Raw genomic sequence first — 6,420 nt, 5'->3', positions numbered from 1 at the left:
AGATTGCTGCTCATTCTACACTAGGTCAGTTGCCACTTCTTGGGCTTTCAAGAATAAGGCTTCAGTTGATCAGATTTAGAAGGCAGCTACTTAATCTTCTTTGCATACTTTCACTAAATGCTACCATTTTTATGTTTTTGCTTTGAAGAAGCTGTTGGTAGAGAGGTTCTTTTTTTACCCGTTTGGTTTATTTTAAGTGCATTTTATATATATATATATATATATATATATATATATATATATATATATATATATATATATATATATATATATTCCAACCATGAAGACTCGGCATTATCATAATCCAACACAATTTTCATTGTAGCGAGTATCATCCGACATTTCAGCCCACACCTGGGCCTTTCTCAAGGTAACAATCTCACTCCCACCTTCCCATTATATACACACCACTGATTGCATAAGGGTTGCCAGGTGTTCATACCTGCTGTGTTTCCCATACACCGTAGCTTTCCTCTTACCTGGAGTCTTATTGCCATTTACTAGACAGCAAGATAATGGTAAACTTTACCTACTCCATAATATTATTTCTCAGCTCTGTCAGAAAAGATAGAATATTCAGGTATTAACCACTCAGGACCACCATATGCTTACAAATTTCCAACATTTAAATATTTTCATATACACATAAAGTAAGATTTCCCCCATAAATATTGGTATTGGTTCCTGGATATGATTTTTTATAAAAAATATGTTAGGGACAGGTATGTATTTAGACCTCTTGGTGTCACCATGTCTAAATCCACTATCCATTGTATCTCTTTGCAACAGCAATCTTTTCCTGTTTCCACCCCTCTTTAATTTAGGTATTTGGTCTATGAGGCAGCCTCTCAAACTAGAAACTGAGTGTTTATGGTCTAAAAAATGTTGTGCCACTGGTTGGTCTGTTTTACCCAAATCCAATTCCTGCCTAATGCTGGATCTGTGTACTGCCATGCGTTCTTTCAACATACACTCCGTCTTTCCAAACACTCAGTTTCTAGTCTGAGATGTATGTTTAATACAATAGGACTTGCATATGTAACTTTTTTGGAGTGCCTAATCCACTTGAAATATATATATATTTATACTGTATATTACTTGTGGACACCACCACTTGGGTATTAGATCCCAAGAGTAATGGATCCTGGACTCTCTCCACCTGTATGAAAGAAAACATAATTTATGCTTACCTGATACATTTTTTTCATGGTGGTCCAAAAGACCCCACCCTTACGCCTAGATTTAGAGTTTTGCGTTAGAAGGGGTGTGTTAGCTACGCGTCTTTTTTTTCTAACGCAAGGTGTTTTTAACGCTGGTATTTAGAGTTTAAAAACAACCTTCTAACGTGACTCCTAACGCATCTATTTAATACGTGTAATCACGCCCGCGTTAGACAGTCTCCCATAGAGATCAATGGCAAATCAAAAAAACACGCTTTTTTCACCTAACACTCGATCTCGCGAGAAATACGCACTGCTCTGTCATATGACGTATACCACATAATGCACAACAATAACACACTGCAAATGTCATAACAACAATCACAAAACATAGCACACACGCATTACACATTCACAAGCGGGGAAAATTAAAATAAAATATAACTAAACGAGGAATACGCATATACTTTACGATACGGAAATACGGAAAATAACAAAAATGAAAAATAAATGCACACTCATACACAAGCAAAATACTCGCATTCAACATTACGAAAAATTAGGACAAACATACATATACAACACTTCACTAATATGACACCATCACCAATTAACATTAACATATAATACTATTGGACAATGTTATAGAAAACGAGCACTATGACATCATCACATTCTACACATTCCACAAATACTAACTCAAAATGAGCATGCGCAAATTCAAACAACTAATACACATTGCACGCATACTAATTACTAACAAAGCACACCTGAACACAATTTACAAGACAAACCGGTACATCATTAAACATTTACACAGGGTATATAAGCACCACACAAGCATGGCTTCTTTGACTGTGTTGCTGGTGGGTTTTTGGAGATTTGAGATTTAGTTATTGTGAGAGTTAGTGCGAGTTAGTGTTAGTGTGAGAGATTCAGTTAGTGTTATCGTGAGTGAGTTAGTGTTAGTGTGAGAGAGTCAGTTAGTGTTATCGTGAGTGAGTTAGTGTTAGTGTGAGAGAGTCAGTTAGTGTTATCGTGAGTCAGTTAGTGGTAGTGTGAGTTAGTGGTAGTGTGAGTTAGTGGTAGTGTGAGTTAGTGGGAGCGTGAGTTAGTGGGAGCGTGAGTTAGTAAGAGAGCGGTAGTGAACGACAGTTGGTTTGGGTGAGTGTGCGAGTGCTTTTTCTGTATACGTAACATATTTACACGCAAACACATTCAATACATACATACAGTTATCAATAACACTACATACACTCCATACCCCATACCCTCTCATACTACACTCCATACCCCATTCCCTTTCATCCCATTCCCTCTAATCCCATTCCCTCTAATCCCATACCCCATTCCCTCTAATCCCATCCCCATCCCCTAGTTACATTTAGTTTACATATCCTCCTTTTAGTCTTCTTATACATTTTGGTTGGTTAAATACTCCTTACCCTCTTTTATTTATATCCCTTTCACACTTTGAGCACTTTTTGTATTTTTATTTCTTTATTTTGACCCCCTTTCATTTGTGCACAGTCACTTTTTGTTGGAGTAGTTAGGGCTTAGTTTAGGGAAGAGATGAAAGAGGAGGGCAGGCAGGAGATTTGTCAGGGGAGAGGGAGAGGGGGAGGAGAGGGAGAGGAACAGGACAGGAAGGGGGGCAGGAAGCGGGGGAGGAAGTGGTGGGTGGACCCAGCCACTTTGTTCAAGATGAACAAGTGGCTGGGCCCAGTGGCGGACAGAGTAGGACTTCACAGTTCGGGAAACAGAGGGCATCATCACAGGGGAAGGCCAAGGCGATTAGGGAGGCGAGGTTTACTATGGAGGAGAAGGAGGTCCTCATAGAAGCGTATATGGGCAGGTATAAGAGGCTGCAGGCTCAGAAGACCACCCCGAGTGACAAGAGGAAGGTCTGGCGGGAGATAAGGGATGCAGTTAATGCAGTGGGGGGCCATAACAGAGATATGGACTCGATTAAACATCGCTACCGGGACTGCAAGATGGAGCTGAAAAAGAAAATAAGCAGGGAGTACCAACATGCCACAGGGACCGGTGGCGGGCCTGCACTGACTGTTGAGTACTCCCGATGGGAGGAAATGTTGCGTCCCAGCGTCTCCGAGGTGGCCATAGTCGGGATCGGAGGAATCGATACCGGGAACCTGCCACTCTCATCTGACGGTAAGCTCATTTAAGAATCTATTAACATCCAAAATAAAAAATGTATTTAAAGATAAGATTAATGCTATTACGCTGTTTAACACATTATTACGTAAACGCATTCACAATGACCCTGTGATTACATTAGTTTCTAGGCTACAGGTTAGGTGTGCATTTAAACAGACTGAAAACAAATGCAAAAACATTCAGATTGACCAGATAGATATCACAAACACGGTTTGGAAAATGCGGAAATCGCATTGATTGTTAGATTTCAAAGTGGATTAATGAGGCTGCATTTGTAATTCAATTGGAAGCAAAAGCATTTACATCTTTATTTGGAAATATGCTAATATATACATTTCTTTCTTTTTGCAATATACAGAGTCTGGGGAGGAGCCAGCACAGCAACCACAGGCTCCTCATTTTCCCAGGTATAAGAGTGGTGGAGATGACTCGCCACCTCGGAGAGAGGAAGAGGCCCCCCTGAAGCAGAGGAAGAGGCCCCCCCTGAAGCAGAGGAAGAGGCCCCCCCTGAAGCAGAGGAAGAGGCACCCCCTGAAGCAGAGGAAGAGGCCCCCCTGAAGTAGAAGAAGAAGCCCCCCGGAAGCAGAAGAAGAGGTCCCTCAAGCACCAGCAGGCCGCTGTGCACCAGCAGGCCGCCGTGCACCAGCAGGCCGACGTGCACAAGCAGGCTGCCGTGCACAACAGGAGGAGATAGCTGAGGTGCAGGTGTTACTCGATTACATCGAACAGATGCGTACCTCCCCGATGGAAAATATCCAAACTAGAACTCAGATGACCGAAGATCTTCGTGGCATTCGAGAAGGACAAAGAGAAATTATAGAGATCCTTACAAGAATTGAACAAGGACATATCCAGAGTTTACAGATTCAAGAAAATATGTTGAATTTCTTCCGGGAGGCGCATGCTGGGCAATCTGCTTCTGGGCTATCTGCTGCTGGGCCATCTGCTGCTGGGCCATCTCCTGCTGGGCCATCTCATCTTGGTACTCCTCCATCTCCTCCTCACCTTGGTCATCCCAGTACTCCTCCTTCCCCTCTTCACACAACAAGTAGTAAGTATTTTTTTAGATGTTTATTTTGTATTTATTTAATGTGTAATGGATAGGTATGTGATGATGTGGTTTTCATACACTTGTGGACCACACTCTGTATATAATCTGCTTCTATGGGACCGGGTCCATGGAGGCAGATTGTTTGCAGAGTGTGGGTTACAAGTGTGTGGACACCACATCATCACATGCCTATCCTTGTTCATGATATTGATTGGTTCCTGTGATGTGATGTCCAAACTGTTTCCCTAATCTCAAACAAAATGACCATTACAATTATACATGATGGCATATTACTGTTTGAATGCCAATAACACAGCTTAAATGGACAGTCAGAACATTATTGTTTACAAAGAAAACACTGTATTACGCATTATCAAGTTTGAAACAAAAACATGGAGAAATACACGTGTGACTTATGTGCTTAGCCTTGTATCTATGCCTATGAAAAATTACCACTTATTTATGTTATTCTGACATAACAACATTTTAGACAATCAATGATCAATCCAGGGTTTATAAATATGCTGTATGAGCTCAAGTTTTTCTATATCAAAATGCTATCAAAATGCCCTCTAGTGGTCAAAATGCATTCTGATTACATGCACTCTTCAAGCTCTAAGAAATGAGCACACGAACCTCCTAGGTTTAGCTAGCAAATAAGAATAACCAGAGAACTATGATAAATTGGTGATAAACGTTTGAGATAAAAAAAAATTAAAAAATGCATTTCTCATAATGCAAATCATTATTGGTTTTCTAGACTGTCCCTTTAAAAAAATGACATATGCTAACATATACTCATATTTTGTGATTGTTGGTATATCTACATGTACTTGTTTAAACAAGAAATCTTGGAATAGGATTTCTATTGACGTGTTAAATAAAGTCTATTTTCTTAAAGAGACATTATTGTGTTTGAATTTTTTTAGAAAGACATTTTATTTACAAGGAATATGGTTTAAAATCCTTTTATGAGTGAATAAACAAATATATGCTCACAATAATATATTTGAAGATTAACCAATGTGGATCTCATACATGACACAATAATCAACATTTGCATTAAAGGGACAGTATACAATCTTTTTCAGAGAACTGCATGTAATAGACACTACTAGAAACAACAAGATGACCACATACTGATATCAAAATCCATCAGAAAAAGCTTTAAACACTTTCTTAGAAATTCGGTTTATCTATATTGAAAAGATAGCTGGAAAGCCCATTCCAAGTGTAAAATAAGACAATACCCCTTCATTTGCATATGGAAAGACCCTTTACGCAAACAGGAGCAAGTAGGACAAGGTAGCTGATGGTACTCACATCAAACTTTGAGGCTTGGCGAGGAGTCAGAAAATTACTTAAATGTTATTTGAACATAAGCCAAACTAGACATGTATGTGATAAAAAACGGACTATATAAATAGAGTTAAAAAACATATTTGTGTTTTTAATGTGAGTGTATAATGACCCTTTAATAAAATATACGACGACATAACATCTAGAAGAAGTAGGCATCTCATATATTTAGCATATGATAAAGAGAAATGCATATTGATTACTTTATTCAAATACAATAGCGCATATTTCGGAATTCGATATGTTGAAAATTAAACACAACACAGTCATTATTCATAAAAAGGAACATATTGTTGACAAACATATTAAACAAGATGGACTATATTCATGGATTTGCACTTGCCTCAAAATATCTTATGCAGGAAAACCTTTTGCTTTCATTCGTTTATTCAACGAGACAGCCATCAAAAGAGAATGTTGTGTTCTTTATCAGCTATGGGTCAACAATGTTACATGATTCACACAATCCATACTCGCCATGGTTTTAAACTTGTCTTCTCATTCACAAACGTGGGTTACGTGCATATTCAAATATTGCGGAACTACGTAATACAATCAGACGGTTTTTACACCTTTGCATGTGATGTCTTAATTAACATAGCGCATCCTTGATCGCGTAAAAACACCATCCAATAAAAGGCGCATCCTTGATCGCGTAAATACGCCATCCAA

The sequence above is a fragment of the Bombina bombina genome, chromosome 1 (genome assembly GCF_027579735.1).
Source record: "Bombina bombina isolate aBomBom1 chromosome 1, aBomBom1.pri, whole genome shotgun sequence".
Taxonomy (NCBI): domain Eukaryota; kingdom Metazoa; phylum Chordata; class Amphibia; order Anura; family Bombinatoridae; genus Bombina; species Bombina bombina.
Note: the sequence above shows the minus strand (reverse complement) of the source record.